Below are 18,683 nucleotides of genomic sequence, written 5' to 3'. Positions count from 1 at the left end.
GTGGATTGCCTGAGCCCGCGGGTTCGAGACCCGCCTGGGCAACTTGGTGAGACCTCATCTCTACAATAAAATCAAAAATTAGCCGGGCGTGGTAGCGCGCGCCTGTAGTTCAAGCTACTCCGAAGGCTGAGGTGGAAGGATCGCCGGAGCCCAGCAGGTCGAGGCTGCGGTGGCCGGGAGTGGCCTCTGCACTCTAGGCTGGGCGGCAGAGTGAGACTCCAACTCAAAAAAAAAAAAAAAAAAAAAAGATGTGGGGTACAATTCAGGGTTAGATATACACTTCTACTCCTATTTACTTCAGTTCCTGCCTTCCCAATGCCACCATTCTCTCTTATTACAGGTACCTTAAAAAAAAAAAAAAAGAACTTCTTACCTATCCTTCCATAATTTCTTTATGTAAATAAAAAGATTCACTTTCTTACACAATAGGTAGCAAACTTCAGCACCTACATTTTTCACTTAGTAACTTAGTAATATATGTTGCAGGTTTTCCCATATCAGTACACAAAAAAACCTTTCTTCTTCTTTTTTATTTTACAGATATCTAACATGCCATTTTATGGATGTGCCATATTTTATTTAATCAGTCCCTACTGACAGGTACTTGGTGTTTTTTCCTATAACTTTGCTATTATAATGCTTCAATAAGTAACCTTGTACATTTGGTATGTAGGCAGGCATATAGATAGATACATATATATATAATATATATAATACATATTAGATAATGTCCCAAAGGGTAAATTTATTTGTAATTCTAGTATATATTTTCAAGTCCTCCAATGTAGTTGTACCAATATGCACTCACACTAGTAATATATGAGAAGGCTTGCTTCCCCACAGTCTAGCAAATAAGAGATAATGTCAGAGTGCTTCATTATTTTACAATTTAAAGGATGAAAAAAATCTCACTTTAATTTGCATGGCTTTTATTTTTATTAATATTTAGCATCTTTTCATATGTTTTAGAGTCATTTAAATTTTACTTTCTCTGAGTTGTCTGTTGATTTTTCTGTTGTTTTTAAATTCTTATCCACTTCTGAAAGCTCTTTATGTATTGGAGACATTGGCCCTTTGTGATATGAGTTGCGAATATTTTTCCCACATGGTTATAGTCATGGTTATTTGACTTTGCTGTTTGTGGCTTTAGTCATGCACAATGCTTATTATTTATATGCAGTCATACATATCGATATTTACTTTTTTTGGTTTCTGGATTTTAAATACTGATTTTTAAAACCAAATGTAAAAATTATGAAGGCATTTGCCCATGTTTTCTTCTAGAACTTTAATAGGTTTCTTTTAGTTTTCAATTCTTGATCCCTTTGGAGTTTTTGTTAGTATATGACATGAAGTACAAATACATCTTTTTTTGGCTGGGCACAGTGGTTCAAGCCTATAATCCCAGCACTCTGGGGGCTGAGGTATAAGGATTGCCTGAGCCCACGGGTTCAAGACCAACCTGGGCAACATGGTAAGACCTCGTCTCTACAATAAGTGAAAAAATTAGCCAGGTGTCATAGCATATGCCTGTGGTTCCAGCTACTTGGAAAGCCAAGGTGAAAGGATAGCCTGAGCCGAGCCCAGCAGGTCGAGGCTGCGGTAGCAGGGAGCATGCCACTGCACTCCAGCCTGGGTGACAGAGTGAGACTCCAACTCTAAATAAATAAATAAAATTCATCTTTTTTTTTTTTGTTGAATTCTTCTTTTTGAAAATTAATTGTTACCCAGTTACCCCAATAACCATCTTTCTTTGCTTACTTGAGAGGCCAATTTCATCATAAATTAAATTCTTATATGTGTTTGTATCTGTTTCCAGACCTTATATTCTGTACCTTTGGTTTAACTATATGCCAAACTCTTTATTTGAGACTTTATAATGATTTTATATCTGGATAGCCCCTCTTGTTTTTCATGTTTTGTATCCTGGCAATCGTTGCTTATTCTTCTACTGGAACTTTAGAATAAGATTGCTAGCTTAAAATAATCTCTTGGTGTTTTTTATTGATATATAAAGTAACCTCAGGAGAATTGATAACTTTAGGATGTTGATTTTTCCTCCAAAGAACATATGTTTCCATTGATTCAAGTATTCTTCATTCAATTTTCTTACAATATTGCTTTAATTTTTTATCATAGATATTTTAACTTTTTATGGCATTTGAAAATTGAGAGCTGGGCCCAGTGGCTCACAGCTATAATCCCAGCACTTTGGGAGGCAGAAACGAGAGGATTACCTGAGTCCAGGAGTTCGAGACCAGCCTGGGCAACTTGGTGAGACCTCATTTCTACAATAAATCAAGAAATTAGCCAGGTGTGGTGGCACATGCCTGTGGTTCCAGCTACTTGGAAGGTTGAGGCTGAGAAGGCCATGGGTATGCCACTGCATTCTAGTCTGGGCAACAGAGTGAGACTCCAACTTAAAAAAAAAAGAAAGAAAGAAAATTGAGTATTTTCTTTCATTGCACATTATATTAAGAATATTGAATTTGCATATTTATTTTTACATATGCTTCTTATCATACTATGAAATATAATTATTTACAGTATATTCATTCTGTTGAATTACATTATTGTTTACAAATTTTTTATTTAATTCTCTTAAATTTTCATATATATAGTCTTATCATCTTCAATTTTTATCCCTCAAATTTCTTTGTTATCTAATTGCATTAGCTAATTAATACTACATAGTAGTTGTAATAGTGCACATGATTTTTGTTCCTGAACTTAATAGTATGCCTCTAATCTCTCCCAATTAACATGACAGTCTCAGTGGAGATATATTTATATATATAGATATATATATAGAGAGATATATCTCCATATATATATATATATATATATATTAAACAGTTATCTGGCTGGGCACAGTGGCTTAAGCCTGTAATCCCAGCACTTTGAGAGGCTGAGGTGAGAGGATTGCCTGAGCCCAGGGGTTAAAGACCAGCCTGGGCAACTTGGTGAGACCTCCTCTCTAAAATAAAAAATAGCTGGGCATGGTAGCACACGCCTGTAGTTCCAGCTACTCGAGGGCTGAAGCAGAAGGATTATTTGAGTCCAGCAGTTCCATGTTGGGGTGGCTATGAGTGTGCCACTCCACTCCAGCCTGGGTGACAGAGTACTCTGACTCAAAAAAAGAAAAAGAGTTATCTATGGGTTGCTATTTTACTGAGAGCCTTTTAAAAATAAAAAAAATGTACTGAGTTTCTTCAAATGATTTTTAGTGTATTAGAAGACAATCATGTAATTTTTCTGCATAGATATATAGAAATGATAAATTACAATAACTCAATGTTAATCCATCCTTATATCTGGAATTCTGTCTTTGTGTTTTCACTCACAAGCAAGAGTACTCTTTTTTTGCAATCTGTGTCAAGTTTTGCAATTACTGTTACTCACACTTGAAAATTGACTTGGGAATTTTCTTTTCTTTTCTTTTCTTTTTTTTTTGAGTCAGAGTCTTACTCTTTCACCCAGGCTGGAGTGCAGTGGCACACTCATGGCCACCACAGCCTCTACCTGTTGGGCTTAGGCGATCCTTCCGCTTCAGCCTGCCAAGTAGCTGGATGGTTATAAAAAAAAATAATTTTTTTTATTTATTATAGAGGTGAGGTCTCACCAAGTTGCCTGGATGGTCCCAAACCCATGGGTTCAGGCAATCCTCTTGCCTCCGCCTCCCAAAGTGCTGGGATTACAGGTATGAGCAATTGAGACCAGCTGATTTAGGAATTTTCAGTTTTTTTCTATGACTCTAGAACAATTTAAATAGTGTTGAAAATGCCTATTTCTCAGATGTTTGGTAATATTTTTGAAAAATTAATTTTTGGTAGCTCACGCCTGTAACCCCAGCACTTGGGAGGCGGAGGCAAGAGGATGACCTGAGCTCAGGGGTTCGAGACCAATCTGGGCAACTTGGCGAGACCTCGTCTCTACAATAAATCAAAAAATAAGCCAGGCCAGGCTCAGTGGCTCAGCCTGTAATCCCAGCACTTTGGGAGGCCGAGGTGAGTGAATTGCCTGAGCCCGCGGGTTCGAGACCCACCTGGGCAACCTGATGAGACCTCATCTCTACAATAAATAAATTTTAAAAAATCAGTCAGGCGTGGTAGCGCGCGCCTGTAGTTCCAGCTACTTGGAAGGCTGAGGTGGAAGGATCACCAGAGCCCAGCAGGTTGAGGCTGCGGTGGCCAGGAGCGGCCACTGCACTCCAGTCTGAGTGACAGAGTGAGACTCCAACTCAAAAAAAAAAAAAAAAAATATTAGCCAGGCTTGGTGGCTCATGCCTGTGGTTCCAGCTACTTGGAAGACTGAGAGGGAAGGGTCGCCTGAGTCCAACAGGTCGAGGCTGTGGTGGCCATGAGCAGCATGCCTCTGCACTCCAACTTGGATGACAGAGTGAGACTCGGACTCAAAAAAAAAACAAACAAAAAAAATTGATTTTTAAATACAAAGATAATGGATTGTTGCTCTATGAACATATAGCCCAATATTTGTTTTAGTTATAATTTATCCATGCTAATAAGCTCTATTAAAATGGAGCTTACTGAGTTTTGAAAGTGATTTGTAATACTTACGTTTACTCTTAGATGTTATACTGTTTATTGTGAACAGTTTTTAAAATACAAATTTGATATAAAATGAATGCAAAGACCTCACCTCAACTAGAAAAAAGAAAAAGGAAAATTTAATAGGGGCAGTGATTAATTGTCTATTAATTTAATGATGCTTGGTAGATTTTTATACATCTATATGTAACATCTGTGTTAAATTCCAGTGTCAGATAAGCTGTTGATTTATTGCATAGACTTAAACAACTGGCTTTCCCTTTCTAGGGTTCTAGAAGGAAGGCAGCAATAGCAAAGCCTAACATGGAAACAAGAGATGAGGTGAGAGAAGCGATATTGTCCTGGGTCCTGAAGTATTGTTTTTGTGTTAAACCTAAATATTGAAGAAAATTTGTTAAAATTTAAAATTCATCTTTATTTTATTTGTTTTGCATGATATCTTTATCTGAAATACTGAAAAAAGTATTCATAATTCATTTTTATTGTATTTACTTTGTTTTACATCTTGATCTAGATTTATATTCTTTTTTAATATTCATAATCACCACTCCTCTGGAAAATCTGAAAGGAGTGGGCAGCTTTTTTTGCTCCCTGATACATTGTATGGTTCTAGTTTGACTAAATAAAAGGTTTCCAAACTGGATGAACATCAGAATCATGAGGGTAACTTGATAAAAACACACATTACAAGTCACTATCCCAGGATATTCAAATTTATTAAGACCAGAGTGGAGACCATATATTTGTATTTTTAAAAATAACCAGAAATACTGATGATCAGTCAGATTTGGGATTTACAAGACCAAATAATGTTCCTGAATTCTATATATGGCACCTCCTCAGCCAGTGAATGTCCTTTTAAAAATGGTCAGTGAGGGCCCATTTGTAAACCTCTTGTCACCAGTAGGCTTGTAACATCATTACCTCATACATATGGGTTTGCAGAGTATACTTTCAGGATTGTTAAAAACACAACCTAACAATTTATCTCCTTTTATCTTAACATAGAAACTAACTAGTGTTAAGTATGCGACTCATAAATACCTGAAAATAAGAATTGCTGGGGCTCCTTTTTATGTTCCAGGCCTTTCTTGGAGTACATTGGTCTGCTAAGAGGAGGCCCACTAGATAAATTCAGCAAAGATTCAAAGTCCTTGGACAACCATAGAAAATCTTAACAAAGAAAGGAAACTCATGTCATTCTGACAGGTTAGTTCATCTCTTCATGACTGAAAGAGGCCTTATCAATGAGAGGAATATATGACTTTCTCAGTGGTGTGATATGAGAAATAATGGCAAAATAACTCCCATCACTCTGTCTGGACAAGTGACTTTATACCAAGTTTGCCAAAACCCACCACTGAAGAGTCATCATTTGGAAGTTTGAATGTACAAGTGTTTTGCCATTCAGTATAATTCTCCATTCTCTGTATCTGAATAGCATTTTGTTTGTATGTCTCTTATGATGCATAGCACATTCTTTAAATACACATGTGTGTGTATGTGTCCTATTTTACATGCCTGCTCAAACTTCTAACATCCCCTGTCAACCCAACTCTTAACTCTGTTAAACATCATCTTATCATTGAAGGATCTCGAAGACATACACCTACGCTTATTCCTAAAGTTATTATGAAAAACTGTGTAAAATCAAAGGACATTAGACAGTACATTGTTCAACTTTTTCATGTGTTTTGGAGAGGAGAGTCAGTTTTACAACTACTCATTCACTTCACTCAGAAGACTGCGTACCAATTTTTAAGTGTTTTTCTTTCTCTCCAGGCTTGGCATGTTCTCAGTCATTTCAGAGAGATGTGACAGTTCATCAAATTATAGTATAATGTGGTAAATATGGAAATATGTTTGAGAAGCAGTAGTAATGCAAGGCAAAAAAACATATTTTAAATTGTTAGGAGCTGAGAAGTAGAACAGATTATGGCTTCTAGCTTAGAGCATAAGGGGTACATGGTGATTAGTAGAGGTAAAGACAGACTATCAAGAGGACAAGAAAAAAAGGCACAAGAAGAATATGAAAAGGTACTGAGGACAAACCTTGCATACTCTTTTTTTTTTCCTCTGGGATGACCCTCCTCACTCTGAGCTACTTTCTTGTGTTCCTGAGCTACACAGTCGCCAATGTCCCTAAGGTTCAAGAGACAGACTACATCTTAATTTAGGCAGTGGTATTCTTATGAGGTTGCAGCAAACTTAGGTCCGAAGGAGTTTTAATACTTCGAGCAAGCAACCCAAGGAAGCAGTATTATACTGATAAAGGTTTAAGAACAAGGTCTAGCTGAGACTAGATCCCTCATTCGTAGTCAATTGTCAATTTCTATGGTGTAAATACTCCCACTATGGACAAGTTCAAGCTCCCAATGTGATTATCACTAAATGCAGAGTTGGGTAGAAATGCACAGTAGCACTCCATTTTATATATTTCCACCATACAGACAAAATAGATGTGAATAACTTCACAAGCATAGAGAATGGTACAATTTAGTAAATAATTAAAAAATGGTGAGTTTGTATTTATTACATTTGTTTCTAATATAATTTATTTAACTGTAAGTATATGAAAGGGGACCCCCAAAAAAGCCAGAATTATTTTTTGGATGGTGGTCCTCATGTAGTACAGGCTTGTTCCAATAGGGAAATGTTCTAGAAACCCACTGGCATCAATGTACCAACTAGTGTTGTTGTAAGAGGCTGAGTTCGGATTCAGTTAATTCTTTTTTTTCTTTTGGAGATTTTTTTCAATGCATTTGCCCATCTCATGATGGGTGACTTACCAGTACACCTATCCACACCACGCCTGACTATTCAGCAGTTTTTGACCAAAAAACAGCAGGACCCCTATACCCCACCTGTATCCTTATTTACACAATCTTGTCCAGAGCAACTTTTTTTTGTTTCCCCAGATAAAAAAGTCCTCAACAGAAAATATTTTGCCAATGTGGAAGAGGTGAAACAAAAAAACAGCAGAAGTACTAAAAGTCATCAAAATTGATGAGTTCAAAACCTGTTCCGAACAATGGAAAAAGTACCTCAGTAAGTGTATTGCATCATATGGAAAGTACTTTGAAGATGACTGAAGATTAAACATGCAAGAATAAATACACAATCTTTAGTAAATAAATTTTGAATTTTGGGGGTCCCGATTTGTATATAAATTTTTAATAAGGGCTGTTTTTAACAATTGGCCCCAAAACTCCTGAAATTTTAATAATGGACTCTCAAACCAGTGAAAGTCAGTTCCAGTACACCAGTGCAAGGGCAACCATTCCCAAATAATATTCTTTTCAGCTTCTCATGTAGAAAAATACCACTTATAAGACATCTGACTTAGGTTTCTGATTACCCAATACAATTTTATCACATATGCAAAGTGGGGTACTTGGAGATGTAAAATAAAGTGTTTAGTGGATGTAAGACGTTTAAAGTCATAAGAAGCAAAAGAAAACTTGCTTAACATGCTGGTGCCAAAAAAAAAAAAATAGAAAGGACATGAAGAGAGTAGCTTTTTTCTCTCTTACCTAGATCTGTGTCTGTCATCATGCCTACCCATTCCTCAGCTGTCAGGCTGCAGGCCCGCTTGTCCTTTACTATCCATGAATTGGGAGCTTTTGAGAATACCACACAGAAAGGCTCCACTCTGATCAAACATAACCATATAGCTCCCCCCAGGCTAACACATCCAAGATTTTAAGTACGAACTTGATCCGGCATTGGGACTGGCGAAAATGAACATGAGGTAATTTGTATACTGCTTTTTCTATTTCCCTTCTCAAAGAGACAGGGTCAACATTTTCTTTTGCATATTCCAGGGCTTTCTTACTCATGTCATCCACTCCAATAAAAAGATAATCTCCCTTGGTGTTTGCAAATGCAGACAAACCCTGGTGCTATATTTCTTTTCTTACATATTCTTGAATGTGGTGTATAGAGAATTTTTAAACTCTATGGATTAAGACTCAGGAAAAGGCAGGATTTCACCATATTCAAGAGGGTCTTTTTGGAAAATTAAGTCAGCAGGATCTGAGTTATTGAGGTCTTGCTGTGTAACTTTGAGAATTTTACCTGAAGGTTCTTTCCTAGATTGTTGTATTCCTTTACTTGGTTTTTAGAAAGTAGAATGTGTCTCTTGTCGATGTGAAAATATTAGGGGTCTCAGATCTATGGTATAGTAAAGAACTCAGGCTGCAAATGTGGTGCTTGGCAGAACTGTCTTCCGGGAACGACTCACTGTTTCAAGATTTAACAAAAATGCAAAAATACCTCCCTCGTTGCTTGATCTTGATGAAAGTCAGCAAATGTGAAAACTGAATAGATTCTCTCAAAGACTCTTCCAACTACAGTCCCCATCAAAGACATTCATCCTCTTTTGTCATCTGAATCACTCTTCCTCCTGAGTTTAATAAAGCGCACGTAGTCCATATAACTCATGCCTTCTCTTGATCTTCCTGAATTTTCTGCAACTTCTTTCTGTTTTCTTCTCCAACAGTCACTTCTCCTACATTGATGACCAAGTCTTAGTAAGATAATTCTGCCACCAAGGATGAATTTTGCTCCTCCATCTTCACTCTGCAACATGTATTTCACATTGATAAATAAATACATTGCAAGGACACACAAAATGCATTCATTTATTTATTTAGAAATATGTATTGAGTGCCTCCTAGGTGCTGTGGGCTGAAGATTCAGTAGCTAATCAAGGATGGGTGTCGTCCCTGTCTCTAAGAACATACAGTCTGGAAGGAAACATGACTGAATAAAGCAATTGCAGTAATGCAGAATAAGGGGAAACACTTAGCAACAGTGAACCTAAATGAACAGGGAAGCCTTCCTGGAGGAAAGGATATTTAAGCTAAGATCCAAATTAGGCCAGTAAAGGAATCAATGGTTAGGAGAAGGAATTAAAGCATTACAATCTGAGTGAATAGTATGTGGAAAGGCCTGAAATCAGCAAAGAGAATGGTGTATTGAAGCAGCAGAGAGATGCTCAGTCTGGCCAGTGAAAGAGGAAGCTAGAGAATTAGAAAAGGCCCATGACTTACAGCAGTAGGAAGCCAAAGAAGTGCTTGAGGATGGGGATGACATAAACATTTTTTTTTTTTTTTTTTTAGTTGGAGTCTCACTCTTGTTGCCCAGGCTGGAGTGCAGTGGCATGCTCACGGACTTGCTGGGCTTAGGCAATTCTTCCGCCTCAGTCTTCCAAATAGCTGAAACTACAGACACACACCACTGTGCCTGGCTAGTTTTTGTGATTTATTGTAGAGACAAGGTCTCACCAAGTTGCCCAGGCTGATCTCGAACCCCCAGTCTCAGACAATCCTCTTGCCTCAGCCTCCCAAAGTGCTGGGATTACAGGCTGAGCCACTGTGCCCGGCCAACAGACATTTTTAAAAGACACATTACTGATAAAGAATAGATCTGTGGTTGCCAAAGGTTATGGGAAGGGGGAGGGTGTGATGAAAAAAGGGTAGTACAGAGAAGGTTTTTGAGTTGATGAAACTGTTCTATGTCCAGATTATGGTGGTAATTATAAGAATATATCCATATGTTAAAACTCAGAGAACTAGACACCAAAAATATTAATTTTACTGTATTGTAACTTTTGAAGGTGGGGATACAGTATTAATTCAAGGTGGAGATCCAATTAGAGAGAAACAAACCAGTAGAGAGGGCTTTTCAGTAATTCTGTGAGAATGATGATAGCCTGGGCCTTAGCGGTAGTAGTGAAGACCAAAAGAATTGCGCACATCTGAGACACAGGAAATAAAATTAATATGGTCCTGTGGTTGACTAGATAGAAATAGGGAGAGGCATTTAGAAGTAAACTGAGGGACCTAGTGATTTATGGCAATTCATGTCTGTTGTCTGAATTGTTCGTCTTTTTTTCCAACCCAATGGATAGGAACCAAAATGGGCCTAATCATGGGTGGGAACTGTTTATGAAAGACTACTTCTCACTCCAGATTAAAAGTCAGTAGCTAAGACAAATGTTGAAAGAGAGAAATAGGCTGAGATGAAGGATCGCTTGAGGCCAGGAGTTGGAAACCAGCCTAGGCATCATAGTGAGACTCTGTCTGTACAAAACATTAAAAAATTACCCAGGCATGGTGGCACACCTGTAGTCCAAGCTACTCTGGAAGCTGAGGCAGGAGGATCACTTCAGTGCAGGAGTTTGAGGCTGTAGTGAGCCATGATTGCTCCACAGCCTGGGTGGACAGAGGGAGACCCTGTCTTTAAATAACAATAATTTAAAAATAAACAAATAGAAGAAAGAAAGATCCAAATGTGAGGAGAGAACCAGGATATATATGTCAAAGCTTGCGTAGCCAAATGCAAAATTCCCTATTAAGGTCTGGGATCAGGACCAGGCATGGGGTGGCTCTCACCTGTAATCCCAGCAGTTAGAGAGGGCAAGATAGGAGAATTGCTTGAGGCCAGGAGTTTGAGACCAGCCTGGACAGCACAGCAAGATCCTGTCTCTACGAATAATTTTTTACAATTAGCCTGGCATCGTGGCACACACCTGAGGACCTAACTACTCAGGACTGCTTGAGCCCAGGGATTTGAGGCTGCAGTGAGCGAGATTGCATCATTACACACCCTCCTGGGCAACAGAGTGAGACCCTGTCTCTAAAGAAAAAAAAAAAAAAACTCTGGAATCAGGCGTTTTCATACAAGAAGACCAAATCAATCAAGTCCAGATAAAAATTGAGAGTACTAGCCGGGCTCCATGGCTCAGCCTGTAATCCCGCACTTTGGGAGACTGAGGTGAGTGGATTGCCTGAGCCCATGGGTTTGAAACCAGCCTGGGCAACTTGGCGAGACCGCCTCTCTACAATAAATCAAAAAATTAGCCGGGTGTGATAGTGTGCCCCTGTAGCTACTTGGAAGGCTGAGGCAGAAGGATCCCCGGAGCCCAGCAGGTCGAGGCTGCAGTGGCTGGGAGCAGCCACTGCACTCCAGTCTGGGCGACAGAGTGAGACTCCAACTAAAAAAAAAAAAAAAAATTGAGAGCACTGTAGGAAGTTTGTGTCATTCCTTGTGTGCTGAAATAACTAACATTTATTGAGCCAGATACTATACCAAAGACTTTATATACATTATCTTATTGCCTTCTCACAACAAATGCTGGTAAAATCTTCATTTTACTAGTGAAGGGACATGCTCAGAGTCATATGGTTGATGCTCAAGTCAAGGGGTATTTAACTCTAAAGGTTGTTGCTCTTAATCAAAATCTAGACTCTTAATCATGGAGTAAACTTGTCTTTTGAATTAATAGGCCTCCCAGAAGTTAGGAGAGTTTTTATGACTCTGGCACACAGGACCCTTCTGGAATAAACTCCCTAATATCAGTGACAGCACTCATTTTATAAAACATATTTGACAACAAGACCCAAGAAAAATGGGTCAATTCCTGTTTAAAAAAAATAAAGGTAAGCAAAAGTCATATGTAAAATGTCACCAGACAGAACACATGAACACATTAAAAAATTTTTATATCTAAGAAAGATACTACATTCTTAAACAAGACATAAAAATTATAAACTGTAAAAAATAAAATAAATAAATAAAATAAAAAATAAATTATAAACTGTAGACTGGGCACAGTGGCTCATGCCTGTAATTCCAGCACTTTGAGAAGCTGAGGCAGGAGAGGTGCTTGAGACCAGGAATTTGAGAACAGTCTGGGCAACATAGTGAGACCTTGTCTCTACAAAAATAAATAAATAAATTAGCCCGACATGGTAGCGTTCCTTTATAGTCCCAGTTACTCAGGAGGCTGAGGAGGGTGGATCCCTTCAGACTAGGAGTGCAAGGCTGCGGTGAGCAGTGATTGTGCCACTGCACTACAGTTTGGGTGACAGAGTAAGACCTCAATTCTCTCTATATATAGAGAGTTTATATATATTCTATCTATCTATCTATCTATCTATCTATCTATCTATCTATCTATATACACACACACACAGAGACACACACACACACGCAAACTTCAATGGAAACAGAGGTTGCCTAGATAAAAATCTTAAAACTTCTGACAAATTATACCAGAAAATGTTAAAGAGACAAGCATAGAGGAAAAATGAAACTATACCTATACCTGGGCGCGGTGGCTCACACCTATAATTCCAGCACTTTGGGAGGCTGAGGCTAGAGGATTGACTGAACCCAGGGTTCAAGATCAGCCCTAGTAAGTTGGTGAGATCTCATCTCTACAATAAATTAAAAAATTAGCCAGGTGTGGTGGCCTATGCCTGTGTTTCCAGCTACTTGAAGGGCTGAGGTAGAAAGATTGCCTGAGGCCAGCAGGTTGAGGCTGCAGTGGCCATGAGCATGTCACTGCACTCCAACCTGGGAGACAGAGTGAGACTTCTATTAAAAAAAAAACAAACTGAGCCGGGCTCGGTGGCTCAGCCTGTAATTCCGTGCCTTTGGGAGGCTGAGGTGAGCGAATTGCCTGAGCCCGTGGGTTCGAGACCCGCCCGGGCAGCAAGACCTCATCTCTACAATAAATCAAAAAATCAGCCGGGCGTGGTAGCACATGCCTGTAATTCCAGCTACTCAGAAGGCTGAGGCGGAAGGATCGCCGGAGCCCAGCAGGTCGAGGCTGCGGTGGTCGGGAGCGGCCACTGCACTCCAGTCTGGGCGACAGAGTGAGACTCCAACTCAAAAAAAAAAAACTGTACATTTGCAGGTGATATAATAGTTAATCTAGAAAATCCAAGGGATATATTTTTAAAACTTCAGAGCAAATAAATGAGTTTGGTAAGGTCTTAGATACAAATATAAGACCAACATTAAAAAATCAATTATATTTCTACATACAAGAAATAAACATGTAGAAAACAAAATTAAAATTATAATATAATTTACAATCACTCAAAAAATAAACTTGGGCATAAATCTAACAAAACATGTATAGGTCTCATGTATTAAAATTTCCAAAACGCGGCTGGGCGTAGTGGCTCACGCCTATAATCCCAGCAATTTGGGAGGCAGAGGTGAGAGGATTGCCTGAGCCCAGAGTTTCAAGACCAGCCTGGGCAACCTGGCAAGACCTCATCTCTACGATAAATCAAAAAATTAGCCAAGCGTTGTGGCGCACGCCTGTAGTTCCAGCTATTTGGAAGGTTGAAGCAGAAGGATCACCTGAACCCAGCAGGTTGAGGTTGCGGTGGCCATGAACATGCCATTGCACTCCACCCTGGGCAACAGAGTAAGACACAAACTCAGAAAAAAAAAAAAATCAAAAATGCTTGTAAAAGAAATCAAAGGAGATTTAAATAAATGGAGAGACATACTGTATTCATGAATTGGAACACTCAACATAATAAAGCTAAATCTCCCCAAATTGTTATGTAGGTTTGACATAACTCCTATCAAAATCCCTGGAAGATTTTCTGTACATACACACAAAATTATTTTTTTTAATTTTATGGAAAGTCATAGGAACTAGGACAGGTAACACAATTTTTTTTAAAAGAAGTAGAAGAAATCATTCTGATATTAAGACTTACCATAAAGCTATAGTAATTTAGACAATGCAATATTGGCAAAGGAATGGATGTATAGATTCATGAAACAGAATAAATAACCCAGAAATAGCTCCACACAAGTGCAGCCAACTGATTTTTTTTTTTAAAGCTGGAATCTCACTCTGTCACCCAGGCTGGAGTGCAGTGGCACGTTCCCGACCACCACAGCCTCGACCTGCTGGCCTCAGGTGATCCTTCCACCTCAGTTTTCCAAGTAGCTGGAACTACAGGCATGCACCACCATATCCAGCTAATAGCCAACTGATTTTTGACAAAGGTACAAAAACAATTCAATAGAGGATAGATAGTCTTTTCAACAAATAGTGCCAGAGCAATTAGAAGTAAATAGGCAAAAACAAAACATCTAAACCTAAACCTCACACCTTATTCAAAAATTAACTCAAAATGCATCATAGTTTTAAATGTAAAATTTTAAAATTTTTACAATGGGTGAAATGTTCCACTTTAATAAGTCTATACCACAGAGTACCACTCAGAAACTAAACTGAACAAGTATGGATACACACAACAAATGGATGGATTTCACTGACAAAAAAAAAAAAAAATCACAAACCTGGAATTTCTGGTGGTTTTAAAATTGCAGCACAAAGAGCACAGATTCCAGGAGTGTCAGGTATTATGTCCTATCAGGCAATTTTCTGGGTATATTGTTAAAGGGAAAATGAGGAAGCTAGTACAATTAGTTCATCTATAAATTGGTTGTTCTGATTGTGGAAAAATCATCATTGTGACAGTTCATTGCCCAGGGCAAGGGATTCTAGGCAAAAATCCTTGATTACAAATTTTGGGAAGAGTTCAATCAGCATGAGGTCTTTCATAAGTGGCAGCAATTTTTGCCTGCAGCATCAGTAAGTTTATTCTACTGGAAGGCAGTACAAAATGGTGTTCAGGAACAAGATGGTGTCGGTCTGGCCAATCTTCCATTCACAATTTTAAGAGCATTATGCTGAATGAAAAGGGCTAATTTCAAAAGGTCACATATTATATGATTCCAGTTATATACTACTCTTGAAATTACAAAGTTATAGATTATAGATTAGTGGTTGCTAGTGATTAAGGATGGTGGAAAGGGGGAGGTAAGAGAGTGTGACCATAAAGGTGTAGCATGAGGGAGATCTTTGTGGTGATGGGAATGTTTTCTATCTTGACTGGGGTTGTGGGGACACAAAGATACACTAGAACTATGCACAAATGTCAATTTCCTGGTTTGATGTGCTATAATAATGTAACTATTGTGGGAACTGGCTGTAACTATTGGGGGAAAGGTACATAAGACCTCTCTACTATCTTTGAAACTCCTAGTGAATCTATAATTCTTTCAAAATATAAGTTTTTTTTAAAGACAAGCACAGGTTAAAAGATTATATTTGCACCATGGAAATGAATATATAAAGAATGCCTATAAATTAATAAGATGAGCCGGGCTCGGTGGCTCAGCCTGTAATCCCGTGCCTTTGGGAGGCTGAGGTGAGTGGATTGCCTGAGCCCGCGGGTTCGAGACCCGCCTGGGCAGCGAGACCTCATCTCTACAATAAATCAGAAATCAGCTGGGTGTGGTAGCACACGCCTGTAATTCTGGCTACTCAGAAGGCTGAGGCGGAAGGATCGCCGGAGCCCAGCAAGTGGAGGCTGCGGTGGCCGGGAGCGGCCACTGCACTCCAGTCTGGGCGACACAGTGAGACGCCAACTCAAAACAAAACAAAACAAAACAAACAAACAAACAAAAAAAGATGAAAGCAGACAACCCAGCAGAAAAATGGGAAAAAAGAAACGAATAGATATTCACAGAACAGTAATTAGCCAATAAACATATGAGAAGATGTTTAGCCTGAAAGTAATTGGAAAAATGTAAAGGAAGACAAAGATGAGATGCCATTTTGTCCCTTTAGACTAGCAAACATTTGTAAGCCTCACAATATGAAACCTTGTCCAAGACATAGAAAAATTGGGACTCTTGTTCATTATTGGTCACTATATAAAGGGGAACAACATTATGGAGAGAATTTGGTAGTTTCCAATAAAACTGAAAAACGTTAACATCAATAAGAGCACCTGATCTCAAACCAGACAAAGCAGGGACCAAAGGAAGGCCCAAACTTTACCTGTACACGGACCACTTATATACCTAATCCTGAATTGTACCCTACATTCTTAAAATTAAATTTAATTTAATTTTTAAAAAGAAAAAAGTTTTATATGACCTCTGATTCATCAATTTCACATTTTGGTTTATACCTTAGAGAAAAGAAAAAAAAGCATGTCAATAATGTTTTCAGGGGGATAAGAATGGTCATTTTAACATTGTAAAACCAAATTTTGGAAACATTTAACTATTTAGGAATACTATGAACCACTTTAAGAGAATAAACTAATACACTGACATAGATATCAGAAGCAAATGTAGAGTTAAAAAATTAGATGCGGAAGTATACTTATAGAACTACATCATTTATATAAACTAAACATGCACATACAACTATGTTATATATTATTCCTAGATGTGCATAAGTAAAACTATGTGTTGAAAATAATAGTCTGTAAAGATATACAGTAAATTCAGGATATCACTGACTCCTGAAAAAAGAAGAAAAAATGAAACAAAATAGAAAGCAAAGAGAACTTCAAATTTATCTGCAACATTTTGTTTCTTGAGTTTAAAAAAAGGCTTTAGGGGATGGGCACTGTGGCTCATACCTATAATCCCAACACTTTGGGAGGCCGAGATGAGAGGATGGCCTGAGTTCACCAGATCCAGACCAGCCTGGGCAACTTGGTGAGATTTCATCTCCACACTAAATCAAAAAAAATTGTCAGGCGTGTTGGTGCCTGTAGTTCCAGCTAATAGGAAGGCTGAGGTAGAAGGGCTGCCTGAGTCCAGCAGATCGAGGCTACGATGGCCGGAAGCATGCCACTGCCCTCCAGCCTGAGTGACAGAGTGAGACTCCAACTCAAAAATTAATTAATTAAATTTCAAAATAAAAAAAGGCTTTAGGCCAAGCATGGTGGTTTACACCTGTAATCCTAGCACTTTTGGAGGCCAAGGCGGGAGGACGCCTTGAGCCCAGGAGTTCAATAGCCTAGGCAACATAGGGAGACCTATGTAAGAACACAATACAGCTGGGCGCAGTGACACACTCCTGTAATCCCAGCACTTTGGGTAGCGGAGACAAGAGGATTGTCTGAGCCCAGGGGTTCATGACCAGCCTGGGCAACTTGGGTAGACCTTGCCTCTGCAATACATTTTTTAAAAATTAGCCAGGGCATGGTGGCACATGCCTGTGGTTCCAGCTACTCGGGAGGCTGGGGAGGAAGGATCGCCTGAGCCCAGGAGGTTGAAGCTGCCATGGCTGTGAGTGTGCTACTGCACTCTGGCCTGGGCAACAGAGTGAGACTCCAACTAAAAAAAAAAAAGAATACAAGAAAACCATAAATTAATATAAAATATCTCATGAACAGTTAATAGAAAGTCAAAATTATTTTAATAAATACCAAAAACTTGTTTAGGAGCATTTACTACGTATACTAGTGAAGCACTGTGAAAGAATGGTGATCAAGAGACATTTTCTTAACTTGAGAAAGCCCGGAGTTAACGTCAGTTCACACACACACACACACACACACTTCCCAATACCACATACACATCTCAGACACATACACATAGCTCACGCACACGTGCCTCACATACTTTATATACACACCTCAGGTACATACGCGTGCATGTCACACACCTCAGCCTCATCACATTCACATCCCACACACATGCACACACCTCACGCAAACACACCCGATATACACCACAGACATACCTCACACACACCACATACACATCACCTACACCTCTCACACACATACACACTTCACACACTTACACACGCCATCCACATCGCATACGCGTACACACACAGCACACATATCTCACACGCATGCACACACCCACCTGCCCGGCCCTGGGGCACTCCCGCCGGTCCCACCCGTCCCCCGTGGCTCAGCCGCGGTTCGCGGCGCTTCCCCGGCCGCGGCTGCCGGAGAGCGCCGGAGAGTCCGCGCCACGCACAAGCAGCTTCGCGGAGTCCCCCCGCGTCCCGCGACATCGACGCTGCGGCGGCGCTCGGCGGGCGAGGCTCCTGCGGGCAGGCGGCCGGGTCCAGGGCGGCCAGGGTTCTGGAGTCCCGCGGAGAGGGGTGGCGGGGCGCCAGCAGTGCCTGGGGTGCGGGGACAGAGGGCGCACGAGAGTGTGTGCGTGCGCGCATGCGTGCGTGTGAGCGTGTGTGTGTGTGTGTGTGTGTGTGTGAGTGTGTATACGCGTGCTCGCGTCTGAGAGTGTGTGTGTGCGGTGTGGGCGCGCGGTGTGTGTGTGCGCGGTGTGAGAGCGTGTGTACGCGTGTGTGAGCGCGGTGTGTGTGCGTGCGCGCGTGTGAGAGTGTGTGTACTTGTGTGTCTGTGCTTGGTGTGAGAGTGACTGTACGCGTGTTTGAGAGAGGGTATGAGCGCCGGCCTGGTAAAGGCGTGTGAGGAGCCCTTGCGCGCCGCGGGCGGAAGCGGAATG

At 39.9% G+C, this 18,683-nt stretch overlaps 1 pseudogene; it reads right to left on the bottom strand.

Annotated features, from left to right (window-relative positions):
• Window positions 1–18,387, bottom strand: part of LOC103276850 — a 20,657-nt pseudogene extending 2,270 nt beyond the window's left edge.
• Between the last annotated feature and the right edge of the window lie 296 nt (window positions 18,388–18,683).

Source organism: Carlito syrichta, unplaced genomic scaffold, assembly GCF_000164805.1.
Source record: "Carlito syrichta isolate Samal-C Ts95f unplaced genomic scaffold, Tarsius_syrichta-2.0.1 Scaffold316387, whole genome shotgun sequence".
Lineage (NCBI taxonomy): Eukaryota > Metazoa > Chordata > Mammalia > Primates > Tarsiidae > Carlito > Carlito syrichta.
The sequence above is the reverse complement of the archived record's forward strand: the minus strand, read 5'-3'. Positions and strand labels throughout refer to the sequence as shown.